Raw genomic sequence first — 18,503 nt, 5'->3', positions numbered from 1 at the left:
TCTGACTCCCTCTTTCCTCACCCAGATCAAGTGCCCCTCATAGAGTGTCTTTTCCTTTGTAATATTTATCACAATTGTTAATAAGTTACTAAAGGGGGGGCGCCTGGGTGGCTCAGATGGTTAAGCGTCTGCCTTCCACTCAGGTCATGATCCCAGGGTCCTAGGATCCAGCCCCGCATTGGGCTCCTTGCTCAGTGGGAAGCCTCCTTCTCCCTCTCCTTCTACTGCTCCCCCTGCTTGTGCTTTCTCGCTCTCTCTGTCAAATAAATAAAATCTTTAAAAAAAAAAGTTACTAAAGGGGGTAATGAGTGATTTTATATCTATCTCCCCTATTGAACCCAAAGTTTCTCTTGGTTGATGCTTCATCCCCAGCACCCAGCAACAGATCCTACAGAAGACGCATGCAGGGCGCCTGGGTGGCTCAGTCGTTAAGCATCTGCCTTCAGCTCAGGTCATGATCCCAGGGTCCTGGGATCGAGTCCCACATCGGGCTCCCCGCTCAGCGGGAAGCCTGCTTCTCCCTCTCCCCTTCCCCCTGCTTGTGTTCCCTCTCTCGCTGTCTCTCTCTCTCTCTCTCTCTCTCTGTCAATTAAATAAAATCTTAAAAAAAAAAAGCAGGGTAATACAGTGGTCAGGAGCACACACATGGAAGTCAAATAAATCTAGGTGTGAATTCTGCTCTGCTGTTTATAAGCTGTGTAACCTCAGGCATGTTGATTAACTTCTCTGAGCCCCAGTTTCCTTCTCTGGACAATGATGATAATGGTGGAATTTTATTTGACTATGAAAAAAAAATTTCTTGAGAACACACAGCTGGTAGGTGCTGAATTTTGGATTTAAACTCAGGTCTCCCTGACTCCAAAGGTTTGTTCTTTCTCTCAAGCAATCTGCCAGAACCAGTTTCACCTTGCTAGTGGTGTCTTTCAATAGACTTCCCATCTCAGAATCAATCCTAGGCCACCAGGTGCGGCATTTCGATCCTATCTGTCTGTTGCAGTTAGGCCAAGAGAATTCAAGGACTGCCTTAGGGAATAACAGGGCCTCCTAGCCCTACTCTACTGCCAGCCCCCAAAGCCCAGGGAGAATCTGCATTTAATTTCCAGGTCGCTCCAAGGAAGATCTGGGTAGGCATAAAAACAGATTACAGACTTCAAAATGGCATAGCAGGTGTGGTCCCATGCACAAACCTGCAGGTGTGCAGGCATCTTAACACAGGCTGAATTTCTCTGCCATCATGTGTGGCTGGCAGAGTTCAGAGGTTGATTGGCTTACCCAAGCCCACAGGGCCACTCTGACTCTTAATACCCCAAACCAGTGTCCCTGCAATATGGTCCATCTACCCCTAGTACTTGAGAAAATTCTAGGTAGTGCGTGGACAAACACTTTTACTTTAATTGTTATGTATATATTTCCATGTGTATGAGAAAAAAAAATGTAACCACCAAATCAAATCCATGATTTTAAGGATATAACTGTTTAAGATGAGGCTTTTAAAAAGTTAGTTGATTGGGATGCCTGGGTGGCTCAGTTGGTTAAGCATCTGCCTTCAGCTCAGGTCATGGTCCCAGGGGGTCCTGGGATCGAGTCCCTTGTCGGGCTCCTTGCTCAGCGGGGAGCCTGCTTCTCCCTCTGCCTGCTCTGCCTGCTGCTTGCCCTGCTTTGCATGCATGCTCTCTCTCTCTCTGACAAATAAATAAATAAAATCTTTAAAAAAAAGTTAGTTGATTGAGGGACACCCGGGTGGCTCAGTCAGTTAAGCATCTGCCTTCAGCTCAGGTCATGATGCCGGAGTCCCCAGGATCAAGCCCCACATCAAGCTCCCTGCTCAGCAGGGAGTCTGCTTCTCCCTCTGCCCCTGACCCCATTCGTGCTCTCTCTCTCTCGTTCTCTCTCAAATAAAAAATAAATAAAATCTTTTTAAAAACTTTAAAAAATAAAAAGTTGGTCGATTGATTTAAATAAAAATATCAAATAATAGCACAGAGGGGACATATAAGACCAACTCCAGGAAGGTCATAGACAAATAAATGAGGCTTGGGAAACACTCCTTTAAATCAAGACTGCTCACTCATGGACCATCCCAGCCCCTATAAAAACAACTAGCAGATGACAGCTGATGTTGTAGGCCTGTTTCCAAAGTATGCACTCTGAAAGGTGGATGATTTATAGTTATTCCAGCAGAAGAAGGGCTCCATACACACATACGTTGTTGTGATTTAAGGTGAAACAGGTCTTTTCCCATAGGACTTCTCAGATTTGTCAATATTCTAATACATACACGAATCTTAAAGAGAAGGACATGGCATGCAACATCTCCAAAATGTATGTACGCTCAGAAACCCTTTTTTCCACACTACCTTTTGAGACAGGTCTCTTTGGAATGACCAGAACTCAGGCCACCTGGTCTAGGTTGTCACCCAAGATCCAGCCTGCTTTCGTTTGCTTCTGAGTCTCTTGGGATTGTTCTTCTCACCTCGGTCCAACACTTGGCTTCCAGAGCTGAACACCCATAAGGTTGTCTGAACAGCCTCTGCTTTTCAGGGAACTGTCCTTTTGCACCTTTTACACATATGTATAAATATGCAGCTGTCCCTCTGGCTACAGTTGTTTGGCCCAGGTCGATTCAAGATGAGTCACTCGGATCAGCTTCCTTGAGACTTTGGAACTGGGAAGGAGGGAGGGGTTTGGTTTCTGTTCCTGTGGATGGATCTATATATAGTAGGTACACTGGGGAGCTGCCCTGGTGGTATTTTCTGTCAAGAGGGCCAGAAAAAATGGGGAAGGGGGAGAGAAGGAGGAGGAGAAGAGAAGGCCCTGATGGAGTTCAGGGCTCTGGTTCCTACTACCTCCTCAGGCCTTATGTCACTCCTGTTCCTATACCTTTAAATAAATCCCCCCTTTTACTCAATTAAGCACCAATGGGTCACTTAAGACCAAGAGCTCTGAGTAATACTCAGTCCTAATCTACACTTGACCCCTGGGCACTCTTCAAGGCCTGTCACCGTTTGGCCCCAGCTCTGGACCCCTGATGTTATGCCCCCTGGACGCCCTTCCCGGCATTTTGACACTGGATGCTGGCACAGTCTCCACCCCACCAGTTCTCGGGCAGCAGTATCTTCTGGAAGTCCTCCTTGCCTGTGGCACCTTGTCTAAGGACCTGCTGCCTTTTGAGATTTGGACACCCCAGGAAGGAGACTCAGATTAACGATCCCAGTACCAACCGGAAACACCCTCTGACTGCTGGTAATTAGACAGCTCAGCAAAGGTTGACATTTGTGGAATAAAAAGAAAAGAACTAACAGGAAAACTGACAACCCTTGAGTCTAGAACGATAGAACAGCAACAAGGGTGTAGGAGCCTGGCCATGTGCCTCAGGGTGAGGAGGAGAGTCCACTTTCACGTACTTCCTTTTATCTTCCTGCCAGAAGACATCCGTTCTGTGATGAGGACATTTATGCATTCAACCAATATTCCATGAGGAATGAAGGAATGGTGACTAGGTAGTAGATAGGAACTCACTACACCCTGGGAGTATTAATAAGACCTAATCCTCATTTTGGAGGAGTTCCTAGTCTGATAATGAGACAGACATATTCCCCAACCATTACCATAAGGTACAAAGAAGAACAGGGAAGAGGGGGCCGGCTGCCAGTTGCTGTGGGAATGCTCGGGTGGGGAAATCACATCCTCCTCACCAGTGCTGGTAGTAGGGGCAATATTAGGAAAGGCTTCCCGTTGGATGCCCTTCCTGACAGACGAGGAGGGACCAGCCTGTGGAATAGAAGGGAAGGTATTGTAGCAAGAAGAACAAGCTATGCAGAGGTAGAGAGTCATGGGCATGAGAGTAGCTGTGGTCAGAAGGAAGCAAAGGGTACAGGTGACATACACCAGGGGAGGAGGCTGGGAAGGTGGAGAGGTCTCTCCCAGGGACTGCAGAGCCATTTCAGGGTGAGCAGGTGTGAGAACAACCAGGGGCAGCAGAGTGGGGACAGTCTGGCAGAGCTGGCCCTGGAGACAGGCAAGTCAGGAGGCCCGTGGAGCCTGCAGCAAGTGCTTCAGAAGCATCATTAACCATGGTGGATCACTCAGAAAGACTGTGAAGATGCAGACTGTCACAAGGGGACAGCCCAAAGAGAAGCTGTGACAGTGGTTCTCTCTGGCGTTCCCTCTCACAGGGCATGACTGCTGGGATGGCCTGTGGCTGCTCAGGTCCCACGGCTTCCAACCCGAGAACAGCAGGTGTGGGGAGGCAAAGAGGCAGAAACTGGGGCTCCAGGAGATACTGGAAAATTCTTGGAGTGAGAGAAACCCCAAGCTGACCCAGCATGACTCTCTAAGAAAATGGAACAAAAGTAGCAGCCTTGCTTAATAACCAGCAGGTGACAACTTAGCCCAAATTAAAAAAAAAATTTTTTTTTAAGACTTATTTGTGTATGAGAGAGAGAGAGCGTGCATGTGGCGGGGAGGGGCAGAGGGAGAGGTGGAGAAAGAGAATCTCAAGCAGACTCCCCACTGAGTGCAGAGTCCAATGTGGGACTCCATCTCAGTACTCTGAGATCGTGACCTGAGCTGAAATCAAGAGTGGGACGCTTAACCGACTGAGCCACCCAGGTGCCCCCCAAATCAAGTTTGAAGACCTTTCTGTCTTATTTCCCATCCCTGAAACACTGTTGATCTGACTTCCATTCTAATCAGAGACTTCCTACTTTTCAAATAATATAGCCTTATTCTGCTCTACCTCCTCGCAGCACTCAGTGATGTGGATGGGCACATTCTCTAGGCCCATTCCATTTGGCGCCAATGACCACGAATTCTCTTGGTTTTCCTCCTACCCCTGCAAATGCCATTTTCTGCTCTCTTCCTCATCTCCCAGCACTTTGTAAATATCCCCAAGGCTTCTGCCATCAACCTACTCTTCTCTCTCTCTACCCGCCTCCTGGAAACTTTACAGATTCCATATTGACTTCTGTAGATAGCCTCTCAAATGGGTGTCTCTAGTCTTGACTTTTTTTTGGAGCTATAGAAAAATCTCCCCATCTGCCTATTGTATATGTCTGCTCAATGGCCCCCACAGTCCCCTGCCCCTGAGTTCAACTTTTCCCTGAATCTACCTTTCCCCTTTATGGTCAATGCTTGGTGAAATACTCCACCTGCTTCCAGTTGTGCAGGCTCAAATCCTGGGAGCCTCTTGAATTGATTCTGTCCTCCACATTCATTAATGGCTACACCCTCTGAGAGTTGGCCAAGACCTGTAATTATTTGTCTCTCATTCCCTAGGATTCTCATGGCATCTGCCCCTTCACTGCATCTCTCTTTCTCTCTCTCTCTCTCTCTCTTTCTCTCTCTCTCTTTCTCACACACCCACACCCACATATACTCCAACTACAAGCCAGGTACTATGGCTAGTGCTAGGGATTTAGCCATGAAGTAGACAGATGTGGTCCCTGCCCTCAGGGACGTGGTAAGTGGGACAGACAAGAGGACAAGTAATTGCCATCTACTATGATAAGGGCTTTGGGGTTAAAGTACAGTGTGTTTGCTGTAGGAGCCCTTTAGCAGAGCTGTCATCCCAGAGTTAAGGAGACAAGCAAGGCTTCTCAGTGGAAACGACATTTAAACTGAAGCCTGAAGGTGGGAACAGAAGTTGGCCAGGTGAAGGTTAGGGAGGATAAAGAACGCAAGTGGAGATGAGCCCTGGAGGTCAAGGAACAGATGGGCAAAGACTTGGAAACTGGGCAGAGTATGGTTCACTGGCGGAGCTTTTGGCAATTCAGGATGGCTGAGGCGCAGAGTATGGCATCGGGGTGAGAGATTGGCTGGGGGGCGGTAAGCAAGGCCTAACTCATGCAGGGTGTTTTGTGTTGGTTAAGGAGTTTGGAATTTATCCTGAGAGCGATGGGGAACCACTGGTGAGTTTTAAGCAACAGAGAGACATAGTCAATATGCATTTAGGAAATGTTACCTACAATATAAAAAAATAGATTTGAAGTAGTCAAGATTGGAGGCTTGTTAAACCACAGGTAAGAAGACTGATATTGTCATGTAGGCAAAAATGATGGTAATTATGCTTCTGATCCAAAAAACCATGAGGACAAAGAGAAGCGTATGCATTTGAGGGATATTCATGACAGAGGGTTGATGTATCAACAATTGACTATACATGTAAGAGAAAGGGAGAAGGGCAGATCAAGATATGGATGGAGATGTCATTCACAAAGGCAGGGAACACTTGGGGGTGACCTGGTGTGGGGGAAAGATGATGAGTTCAGCTCTTTACATTAACTCTGAGGTTAGCCAAGTCAAGATGTCTAGCAGGCGGTTAGATATATGGGTTTGGAGTTCAGGAGAGTGTGTGCGTAAAGGTGATACCTGAGGTCATCAGACTAGATGAGATCATCTGGGAGGGCCTAGAAGGAAAGCCTTATTTTAGGGATGGGCCTGCGTTAGGAAGTGAATAGGAGGTGAGGAAGTAGAGCATAGCAAGTTTAGACAAGTTGTTCAAGAGGGCTTAGCCATAAATAGGAGGAGGAACATAATGCAGTAATCAGAATAACCTGGGGTTAAGAGGGTTTTTGTTAGTTTGAGAGAGAGAGCACAGGGGGAAGAGCAGGGGGGAAGGAACGCGAGAAAGAATTTCAAGCTGACTCCACACTGAGACAGAGTCTGACACGGGGCTCAGTCTCAGGACCCTGAGATCATGACCTGAGCCAAAACCAAGAGTTGGACGCTTAACTGACTAAGCCACCCAGGTGCCCCTGTTTGTCTATTTTATGATGCGCAAGACATACTCATATTTAATAAAAGTGTCTGTTGATTTCTAGTTCAGGGTCTTTTGAATCATCCCAACCCCTTTGATAAAGTACTAGCACAATTGAACCGATGTGCTTCCTTATCTTTCTGGATGAGATAAGGAGGCAGGTCCCTTTGGAGGAGACACCTCTTTTTGCCTCTCAGAAGCCACAGACTGCTTCAAACCTCACCTCCAGTATTCTGGAGTCTTTCCCTCCAGAACTCACTCGAGGATTGACTCAGAGAACTTGTTTCTTCAGGATGGCTCATCCAGGCCCCTGGGGATAGTCTCCTCCCAAAGGACAGAGTCCAGTTGTGCATGATCTGTCTCTCCTTTCCAGAATTCCATTGCAGGTGCTAAGGAAGTGGTCTGCCAGATACCAGCTCTGCTGACAGACCTGGAGAAAGATAGCCGCAGCTCAGGGGATGGACGTTCCTCCTCGGATTCTATGATGATGATGTTAAGCTCTACTAACATTTCCTGATGCCTATTTGGTGCTGGGCCCTGGTAGTGCTGTGATGGACTGGAAGAATACAGTCCAGAAGAAGAGATGAATAAGTAAAGCATCAATCACAAGACAGAGTTCTGAGAGCTTTATGAGATGGCCCTTGGGGCTGGGAAGCCAGGCAGACTCTTGCGTGGGAGCCTGGCCTCAAAGGTTTGATGGCAGAAAGTGGAAAACTCTAAATGCCTCTACCAACCCTGAGCCTGGCTCTTCTATTATTTGGGGAGAAATGGCAACGCAATCTATTTCAAATTGATTTTTTTTTCCTCTGCAGACTTTTTCATTTCTGGTGAGTGTGTGTATTCAGAGCTGGGAGACAGAACATTGGGAAAATATTTGCACAAAACCTTACAGAATGTCCAAGTCTAGCCTTGGAACCCCCACATTAAAAGCAGGTGAGGCCACCCTTGCTTGATGTTGGAAGGTCCCTGAGCTCAATCCTCACACCTCTTCATTCCCTTCATTCACTACTTCACCCATTCCTGTGGCTTTAAATAGCAATTATGCATGGAGAAATCCTAAGTTCATATCTGTAATCAGGACCTTGCCCCCCCCCCCCCCCCCCCCCCCCCCCGCCGCCCCTGCCTTGGACTTGTATATCCAGCAGCATACCCAGGATCGCTGTTTGGATTTCCAACGGGCTTTGTAAACACACTCCTCAAACCAAGCTTCTGTCTTTCTTCCCAAACCTGCCCCTCCCTAGGTCTCTCTTGTCACGGTTAATGGTTCAGGCCAAGCCTTCAGAGTCATCCTCGACTTTCTCTTGCCTGTCTACCCCCATCTCTGATCTGTCAACAAATCGAATGGACACCCACTTCAAATATCCAGATGCTACACATCTCTCCCCACTCCCTCTGCTTGCACTTTAGCCTTCATCATCTCTGGTTTAGTGTAAGAGCCTCCTAACTGGTATCCCTGCTTCCATATTATCTTTCTATGGAACATCCTCAGCACTAGTAATCCTCTTAAAATGTGAGAGCCTGTCACCGCACAGCTCAAAACTCTCCAGTGGCTCCCATCTTACTCTAGGTAGAAGCCAAAAAAACTTACGTTGGCCCCCAAGGCCCCACCTCCATGCCCCTCTCCCTGGCCCCCTGATGTCATCTGGTAGTGCCCTTTGCCTTGACCACCCCTCTCCAGCTACACTGGCCTGCTTGCAATGCCTATCACATACCGCTCACCCTCCCACCTCAGTACCTTTGCATTTGAGGATCTGTTTGCAACATCCTTCCCCCAGACATCTCTTTCAGATCCTTACTAAAATATCTCCTTTCCAGTGAGACTTTTTCCGACTACTGTTTAAAATCACAACCCCCTCCCCTCATCACTTCCCCACCTTTAATCGCTACTTTATTTGTCACCAAGACACTTGTCACCATTTAACCTGCTAAATATTTTACTTATTTGCTTATTGCTTATTTTCTTCCTCCCAGAATATAATCTTGACGAAGGCAGGGATTTTTGTTTGCTTAGTTTAGTGCTGAATTTCTAACATCTACAGCAGTGCCTGTCACACATAGGGTACTCAATTAATATTTGTTGAATAAATTAATTAATCCTGGGGTGCAATGAGCTCCTGATGTGTGTCAAACAGTGGCCTGGAATGTGCCACAAAATTCCTTGTAGTGAGCAACACCATTGTCATTTTGTAGATAAGGAGACAGAAGCTTGGAGAAGTAAGAGTATCTTTCCTCTCTGTTCCCATAGCAACCTGTGCATGTCCCCAGTACCTATCCTTCTGCATTGTCATGGGCCATTTCCCCAGGCAGATATAAGACTTTTGAGGTCAAGGACCACCTCTTAATCATTTTTGCATCTCCAGCACCTAGTAGAGTGCTGGGCACATAGTAGATGCTCAAGAAATATTTGTTACATGAATGAATGAATGAATGAACGAATGAAATCAGGACGCAAACCCCCAACTGTTAGATTGCAAGGTCTCTGTTCACCCTGACTCTGCCCTGGGGTGTCCCTAAGACAGCGACAGAACAGCTAAGTTCCCTTCCTGTGGCAGAGCGCCTGTCTTGCACATCTTTAACCACAGAACCAGAAGTATTTCAAGTGGAGAATGCTGTACAGTGGCTCACAGTTTTTCCCCATCGCACCAGGCAAATGGAAAGTATTTCCCCACTCAATCCCTCTGCAGTTCCCCAGATACACAGTCAAGGTCTCTTTGTTCTACCTCCTACCCATGCCCCCACATCTGCAGTCTGCCCCACTATTTTCCCCACCTTCAGTTGCTGGGTTGGGCTGCCTGCCCATCCATCCACTCAGCTGGCCTTCAGCCAATAGCCTCTGCAAATCTTCTCCAGGCCATGCAGATAATAAGTCAACTGCCTACCCCACTTCTACTCCACTGTGAGTTCAGTAGGTTCTCCGAGTCTCTCCTTTGCCTCTTCTTTCTAGACTCTTCTCCAACCCCCAAACCCATGTCTTAACTTCATGGAGACGGGTTGTCCATCCATGGAAGATTGTAGGCCTCTTCTCCCACCTACTTGGCCTTCTCTAGATCAGTTAATTCTTAAACATCTGTGGGGGAGGGGTCATAAACCCTTTTAAGAAACTGATGTGGGCTATGGGGCCTCTCCCTCCAAAAAACACATATACTCCTAAATCCAGCCATTTTGTATAGGTGTTTAAGTGCACCCAAATTAAGAACTCCTCCTCTAGATGGTGTCTCTACTCCTTCTCCCCTCCGCTCTAGATTTCTGGTTGTCATTGGCTTCTGAATCAATCTACCTAGTCTCCTTTTGGAAGCAGAAACTTCTCCCTACCATATTATTACCAATGCTGTTATTGTTATTAACAGCAGCTACAAGATTTGAACATTTTTCATGCATCACCTAATTTCACCCTCTCAACAACCCCAAGAGGAAGGAACTATTATTGTCCCATCTTTACAGATGAGAGAACTGCTTGGTCACGTGGTTTGCCAACCCCACAGAGCTCTAAGTCCATGGTTTCTTTCCTCTGCCCCATGGTGTGTTGCCTATTTGCTATAAACTGCGATTTGCTTTGACCTTCCCCATCTCTACCATGTGAAGCCTGCCTCCACCCCCCACCCCACGGTGTGTTGTGTGTTATTGTTAACTGCTGTGTGGCTTTATTTTTATTTTTTTACCTCCCCAACTTTACCACCTGAAATATACCTTTTTTTATCACCTCCCCCAGGCCTCTGAAGCTCCCTCTCTCTCTCCCCCATCCACAGCTTCAACTGACCACAGGTGGCTTCTTTGCAGTTGCTTGAGCACATGTGAGCCATGAAAAAGGTTTCATTTCCCCCTCCCACTCTCAGCCCAGCTGTGCCAGCCTCTGTGCTCCTTGCTGGCTCTCAATGGCAGAAGGCCTTAGCACTTCTGGGACTGCCACACCTGAAATCCAGGTAAGAGGAAGGGAGAGGACATGGAATTGATCACCTACTTTGTACCAGGCCTGTGCTTGGCATGGGGACACAGAACTTGTTAACGGCCCTAGCTTCCAGGTACTTCCAGGTATCCTACTGATGGACACCTGGAGGCTCTAAGATGATTGGTCTGAATCCATCTGCTGCCTGCCTATGGATGGTTAAGGGTCTCTCTCCAGCATGGCTAGCATCCAGCTGCCAGCTGAGCCAGCAAAAATGCCACTCAGACCCTACCCGAGAAACACCTGGCTGTTGATTAACATCTTCCTTCTCAGCTCAAATCTCAGACCAGCCGGATAATTTTAGTTGTGTTAATCATAGTCACACTTTTGTTCTTAGTGTGATAAAGTAGTATATCATCACAAAAGCAATTTCTAAAACTGTTTATCAAAGGGCAATATACATACAGAAAAGTTCACCTATCAAAACTATGCAGCTCATTGAATTTTCACCAACCAAACCTCTGTGTAACCTGCACCTAATCAAGAAACCGAATCTGCCAGCACCCCACACGCCCCTAGTGCTTCCTTCTTGCCGTTACCCCAAGGTAACCACTATCCTGATGACTTCTACAGTGCACATTGGTCTTGCCTGGTTTTGTCCACAGAAACAATTGTACTTTTTTTTTAGATTTTATTTATTTATTTGAGAGTGAGAGCATGCACAAGTTGGGGGTGGGTGCGCAGAGGGAGGAGGAGAGAATCTCAAGCAGACTCTGCACTGAGCCAGACATGGGGCTCTATCTCACTACCCTGAGATCATGACCTGAGCCGGAATCAAGAGTCGGATGCTTAACCGACTGAGCCACCCATGTGCCCCACACAAAAGTACTTTTAAAAGAAATGGACCATCCTCTTGTCTACCCTCCAGGCACACATTTTGATTGATTGAGGACTGATGGATTCAGTTAGTGATTGAACAGATGTTGACTGTATACAAAATGGATCAAGACTCTTCTGAATTGAGGGGCACCTGGTGGCTCAGTTGGTTAAACATCCAACTGTTGATTCCAGCTTAGGTCATGATCTCAGGGTCGTGAGATGGAGCCCTGCATTGGACTCCACCCTCGGTGGGGAGTTTGCTTGGCATTCTCACTCTCCCTCTGCCCCTCCCCCTAAATAAGTACATAAATAAAATCTTACTTAAAAAAAAAAGAATCTTCTGAATTGAACCAAGGGCCTGTAGCCTCTAAGGGGCTTTAGCTGTAAACTGACCCTCTACTGGGGCTCCAGAATCTCAAAGTATTTTTTTTTAAGATTTTTTATTTATTTACTTGAGAGAGAGAGCATGAGCAGGGGGAGGGGAAGAGGGAAAGGGAGAAGCAGACTTCCTACCGAGCAGGGAACCCAACGTGGGGCTCCATCCCAGGACCCTGAGATCATGATCTGAGCTGAAGGCGGACGCTTAACCGACTGAGACACCCAGGTGCCCCTCAAAATGTTTTCTTAACAAAGGGTTCAGCACATGTCTTATGGTACATCTGATCATTTCCTCTACAGTTCAAGTTCTCATGCCCACTGATGCTCTTTTTCTTTTTTTTCTGTTTAGATCTGAAGGAGGGCAATTAGAGACTCTAGAAAACACTCTGTCCTCCAGAACTCCAGCTGGGATCGCTCCTAGTGGTGGAGAAATCATGAACTCATAAGACTATCTATTGCATTTTTCGGGCAGATCAGACAAGTTAGTTTCAAACTGTTTAAACACACACACACACACCACACCTGGAAAACTTTCTTGTTTGAGCTCAAATATGCTGCAATTTTTGCTCATGGATTCTAGCCCCGCTTTCTGTAGCCTCCCAGAATTAGTCAATTCAGTAATCAGGTTTTGGGTGCTTTCTCTGTGCCAGGCTCGGAGGCGCAGGAGGTGGGCTCCCAACACCCCAAGTTCTTTCTGTGGGGATCCTGGAATTTACTGAGTCAGGGATGTGGCTAAATTAGCATTTACCAAAGAACATTCTAGTGGATGCTAATCCCCAGAAATACTTTACGAAAATAGAGCTCTGAGCTCAAATGAGTTGGGTAAATGCTACATGCTCTCTGGTTTGTTTCTAGTATCACATCTTACTTTAGTTCAGATAAGACTCTGGGAGATCCTGAAGCATAGAAACCCTGTTTCACTTTGTCAGTGTCTTCAAGACTTATTTGACTTAGAATCCTTTTTCTATAGAATGCCTATGAATATTTCTGAGGATTAGTGTCCTCCAGAAAAGGACACAGGCCAGGTAGCTTTAAACATCCTCCAAAACTGCACTGTCCTGGGTGGCTCAGTCGTTAAGCATCTGCCTTCGGCTCAGGTCATGATCCCAGAGTCCTGGGATCGAGTCCCACATCGGGCTCCCTCCTCGGCGGGAAGCCTGCTTCTCCCTCTCCCACTCCCGCTGCTTGTGTTCCTGCTCTCGCTGTCTCTGTCTCTGTCAAATAAATAAATAAAATCTTAAAAAAAAAAAACCCTGCACTGTCCAAACTTGCAGCCACCAGCACATGGGGATATCGAGTACTTGAAATGTGGCTAGTCCAAACTGAGATGTGCTGGGAGTGTAAAATATACACCAGATTTCAAAGTCCTAGTACAAAAAGAATTAATAAAATATCAGTAACTTTATATTGATTATATGGGGGAGTAAGACTGTTTTTGAAATATCAGGTTGAAATGTATTATTAAAATTAATTTCATCTGTTTCTTTTTCCTTTTGAAAATGTGACTATTGGACAATGTATTGTTATCCACGCAGCATGCATTATATTTCCGCTGGGGAGTGCTGCCCCAGCCTTCTCTGTGGTTCATGAAGACTTACTGGGCCCACACAGGGGCACATGTGAGGGAGGGGCTGGTAGCGTCATGGAGGAAGTACAGGGGAACTGTGGGAATTCATTGAAGGGGCAGCTCATGAAACTTAGGGGGGTTGGTCAGGAAGTGGTGACTAAGCCGAGACCTGAAAGATGAGAAGGAGTTAGCCCGGGGAAGGCAGCAAAAATAGCATGTGCCAAGACCTTGAGGTGAAAGAAGAACTGTGGGTATTCCAGGACATCTAAGGCATGGGAGCAGAGGGTAGGGAGTGACCCAAGATTTGGGGGGCCTGGGAAGCTGTAGTAAGGGGTTTCTCTTGAGGACATTGAGAAGCCACTGAAGGGTTTTTGGTTGGGTGAGACTGGGCAGATTTGCTTTTTAGAAAGATCCCCCTGATGTTAGGGTGGGACATAAATGGGTGTAGGGACAGCCTGGAGGCAGAATGGCTGATTCTGAAGCTATTGGAGTTATCTAGGAGGAAGATGAGAAAGGTCTGGAATTACGGAAACCCAGTGTCTGGGAGATAGGGTCAGAGTTGGGACCACTGGTCCAGGTTGCCGTCTGATAGGACCAGGGGAGAGGGTGTAGTCAAGGTTGATATCCTAGTTTCTGAGTAGTGAGGCCTGGATGGGAACACAGAAGTCTGTGGGAAGGGAGGATGGTGAGTTTAGGATTGTTCCAGTTGATTTTGGGAAGCATGTGGGGTATACAGATGGGGATGCCCAAGGCAAAGTGGATATCCAGGTCTGAGCTCCAAAGAGAGTTCCATGGTGAAGGAGGGTTGACAGGAAACATCTCCTCTGTGAGACTCAGGTTCCTCATCTGCAAAGTGGGGATGTGACCCACTTCCCAGAGAGGATGTAGTGTGTTGAATGTGCCTGGCACTGCACATTCCTGACTCACAGGAAGTGCTCAGAGAGTGCTGATTGTTTCAGAGCGTCTATCATCCCCATTTCCTGTAGAATCAAGCCCACCAAGATCTTTGCAGCTCCCATTTTGTCCTCCAGTCCCCATAGGCCTGCACCTGTGTTTTTGAAGTTTCCCATGCAGCAATGGAGAGATGTTGCTGGAAAAAGCTGGGGGCAGGGAGGTGAAGGTGACTCGCCCTCCCTGGGTGGCCCTACAGTTGGAAGGGAGTGAGCAGTAAGTAGTGTGAAATGAAGACTCTGAGCTGGCTCCCGGCCCCCACCCTGCCCCCCAAACCAATCAACCTTGCTCTATGCTAAGCCTCAGTCGCTTCACGGGTTCAAGGAGAGGCCTGTCAGCTGGACCCTCCCCTGGTTCTGTCCCTGCCTTCTTGCTCCCAGAAAGCCTCTTTCCTTCTTTTTTTTTTTTAAGATTTTATTTATTTATTCATGAAAGACAGACAGAGAGAGAGAGAGGGGCAGAGGGAGAGGCAGTCTCCCAAGGAGCAGGGAGCCCGATGCGGGACTCGATCCCAGGACCCTGGGATCATGACCTCAGCCGAGGGCAGACGCTTAACCATCTGAGCCACCCAGGCGCCCAGCCTCTTTCCTTCTCTTGACCCACAGAAGATATCACTTCCTTGAAGACTTGGCTCGCTGTGGGCCTCTTGGCGGCTCCTTCCTGGGGCAAAGGGCCAAAATCCTGACAAGATTAAGAAGAGGCTTTGGGACTGGGCCAGGCTGGGAAAACAGGAAGGATGACGAACTAAACCCCCCTCCTTCTGGGGCTTGTTTATTCCAGTTTTTCCTCAGCTGAGTTTTCTGGACACACAGTAACCCTTGACTTTTCATCCAGTGTCCAGCCTCTGGCCCCAGAGCACCTAATGCACCCGTTGGTCATGGAGCTCATGGGATGGGCTTGTTCCCGTGTCTGCTTGGCCAACTTCACTGAACTCCTGGAAAGCAGGAAGAACACAGATTTATCTTAACTGAGTGCCTACCACATTCCACAGGAGGAACTGTCCGCTCACACAAGCCTCTCCAGCTCGCTGGGGTAAGCAATGTTCTTCCCGTTTCCAGCCGTGGAAACTGAGGCTCAGGGAGGTGACCCAAGTCACCCAGTGTGTTGGCGTTGGATCCAGAAATGGGGAAAGGTGGAAGGAAGAAAGGCCATCCTAGCAATTAAGAGTGTATCTTTTGGGGCACCTGGCTGGCTCAGTTGGGGGAGGATGGTTTCTTGATCTCAGGGTCATGAGTTCTAACCCCACATTGGCTGTAGAGATTACATAAATAAATAAATAAGTGAACTTTAAAAAATAAAAAAAGAGAGGATATCTTTAGGGGGCTGACTGAACCTTGATTGGTTTGGATTCTGACTCTGCCATTTCCTGCCTGTGGAATTTGGGCAGGTTCCTAGTGAGAGGCCATGTGGGGTAGTGGTTCATAGCACAGGCTCTGGAATCAAATGTCAGTTCCACCATCTGCTTGTTATATGACCTTGGGTGAGTTCCTTTGCCTCTTTGCACTTTACTTTCCACAGCTGTAAAACAGGTTAATAATAGCTCCTACCACATTGACTTGTTGCGTGGATTAAATGTGCTAATCCATGAGGAACACTTAGCACTGTGCCTGGCTCCTGGGCGAGCTCATTGGCATTTATGGTAGGCATGGCTGCAGAGCTCCTGACTCCGGCTGTCACCTATTCCCCAGCCTGTCACCACTCACCCTGGGGGCTCACTCAGCCCTCCACATGTGGTAGGCACCCAGTGGTGCGCTGACAGGAGGAGTGATTGGTAATTAACTCAGTGTTTCTGAAAACAGGCTTCTGACAACGTGTGGGATTAGGATCTGAAGGAAGATAGTTTTTAGGAGTTTCCCAACCAACCAGCAAGTGATGACTTTTTGCACGCTAGTGTGAACTTAAAATATTTCCAGACTCTTTTTCTTTTCTCTCTTGATTGCAGAAGAAACTTATTTTCACTGTGACCTGTTCAAACATTACATAAAGATATAAGGCAGAAAAGTTGAAAGTCCTAAGGAATCCCGCTTCAAAAGAGGTGCCTACTATTTATCTGACCCATGTCCTTCCGGACTTTTCCTTTGCCTATACCTAGTTTTTGAGCTCCACTGTGGGGCCCACCCTGTGTCAGACACTGCAGGGCCCCCACAGAATGGCGATGACTGTCTCTACTTTAGGGGCGGGCACAGCTGGGGCAGGACACAGAATTTCACGGAACACTTAATCAGCAATTAAAGCCATCATATTGTGCTGATGACTCATTCTCTCAGCACGCATTTAACATTCAGGGCTTTGGGACCCGGAAATGATGAATCAAGGTCCTCCTTGGCTTCAGAGAGAGAACTGAGATTGAATCAGCAAGACCCTCTGGTGTATTTGCTCCCTGACTATGTGCCTGTCAAGCAAGACTCAGCGAAAGGGCAGAATGGGTATTAGGACTGTCCCCCCACCCCACCCTGAGAATAGCACACTCCCTCTGTATGGGGAACTGAGCCTAAGGAGCCAGCCAGGCTGGGCTTACCACAGGTGGTTTCTGTGACCTTGGGCAAATCACTTCCCTTCTCTGAGCCTCGGGTTCCTCACTGAGTAAGGAGAATCTTCCTGCCTTGAAAGGTACATTTCTTCATTCATTCATTCACTCGTTCATTCATGTATACACACTCTTATTTTCTAAGAGTGTGAGGGGATTACTCAGTAAACATGGCCATCTAGGGGGAAAAAGAGTTGGGTCCTGCATAGATTGTGTTATTGTTCAGCAAATATTTACTTCCTCCAGCTCTCCTCAGTGTGGAAAGAATATACTTCCGCACTCTGTTGATATTGGACTTAGCCACTTGACTTATTTTGGCTAAAGGCGTATGTATGGAAGAGGCCAGCTCCAAGACACTGAGTACTTCCATTCACCTATCTTGAGCAACTGTTGTTGGCCATGAGAAACATGAGTTCCAGGCCATGGGGTCTTCTCCAGCCTGGACCCAGAGTGAGAAGACACGTGAAGGAGCCTGGAGCCCAGCCAGCCCAGCCGGGAAAGCCCCGATGAACCCCAGCTGACCCGCAGACCCCTGGGTGAGAAGTGAATGTTTCTCAGAAAGCACTGAGTTTCTGGAAGTTGTTTTTTATGGAGCACTGTTGCAGCAAAACCTGGCTGATGTGGATCCCTAGCTCACTCTTTACTCTGACTTTAGCTTGGCTCTGAGGCAGGATTCTCTGATTAGGTGACAATGGACATGAGATGGGGATGTTAAGAAGGAGCTAGGTAGAGAGCATCTCAGGGGAAGTGTTCCAGGCAGAGGGAACAGCAACGCCATGGTCCTGAGGCTGGAGGAAACATGGCCTCTTCAGGAATAGAATTAAGGCCAGTGAGCTGGATTATTTGGTAAGGGAGAGGAAAGAGGTCTGAGCTCTAGACCTGTCTGTCCAATGGGGCACTTCCCATTTCTACCTGGACATCTAGCAGACACTTGGAACTCAAAACATCAGCTCCAAAGCTGAGCTTGTGGTCTTCTCCCGATCCTATCCTTTTTTCATTTCCCTATCTCTGCGAGGGATGCCACCCCCTTCCTACCCAGTCACCCAAGCTGGAAGGCTGGACCTCATCCCTAACTCCTCCCTCTTCCTAAACCCCCTCGTCCAATCCGTCCTCAAGTCTTGCCAGTTCTACCCTTCTCGCTCTCTCAGATCTGTCCACTTCTCTCCATTTCCACGGAGATTATGCCGGTTGAAGCCACCACCATCTCTTGCGTGGATGACAACATTAAGCATTTCCCCAGCTTCCCTGCTCCCCCCCCCATTCTTAGTCCTCCACATGGCAGCCAGTGGTCTTATTTAAAAACAAATAATTGGGGAGGGGGTGGTTCAGTCGGTTAAGCGTCTGCCTTCGGCTCGGGTCATGATCCCGGGGTCCTGGGATCGAGCCCCACATCGGGCTCCCTGCTCGGCGGAGAGCCTGCTTCTCCCTCTCCCTCTGCCTGCCGCTCTGCCTACTTGTGCTCTCTATCTCTCTGTCAAGTCAATAAATAAAATCCTTAAAAAAAATAAAAAATAAAAACAAATCACCTCTCAGGGCGCCTGGGTGGCTCAGTTGGTTAAGC

The 18,503-nt window shown here is 47.6% G+C and overlaps 1 long non-coding RNA gene across 1 annotated transcript in view; it reads left to right on the top strand.

Moving 5' to 3' along the window:
- Positions 1 to 15,234: 15,234 nt before the first annotated feature.
- Positions 15,235 to 18,503, top strand: part of LOC113936909 — a 41,359-nt gene continuing 38,090 nt past the window's right edge. Inside the window, exon 1 of the long non-coding RNA XR_003524412.1 lies at positions 15,235 to 15,447. This is a non-coding gene — a long non-coding RNA (uncharacterized LOC113936909). The remainder of the gene's footprint in view (positions 15,448 to 18,503) is intronic.

This window comes from Zalophus californianus, chromosome 8 (assembly GCF_009762305.2).
Source record: "Zalophus californianus isolate mZalCal1 chromosome 8, mZalCal1.pri.v2, whole genome shotgun sequence".
NCBI lineage: Eukaryota > Metazoa > Chordata > Mammalia > Carnivora > Otariidae > Zalophus > Zalophus californianus.
Note: the sequence above shows the minus strand (reverse complement) of the source record. Positions and strands in the feature narration are given on the sequence as shown.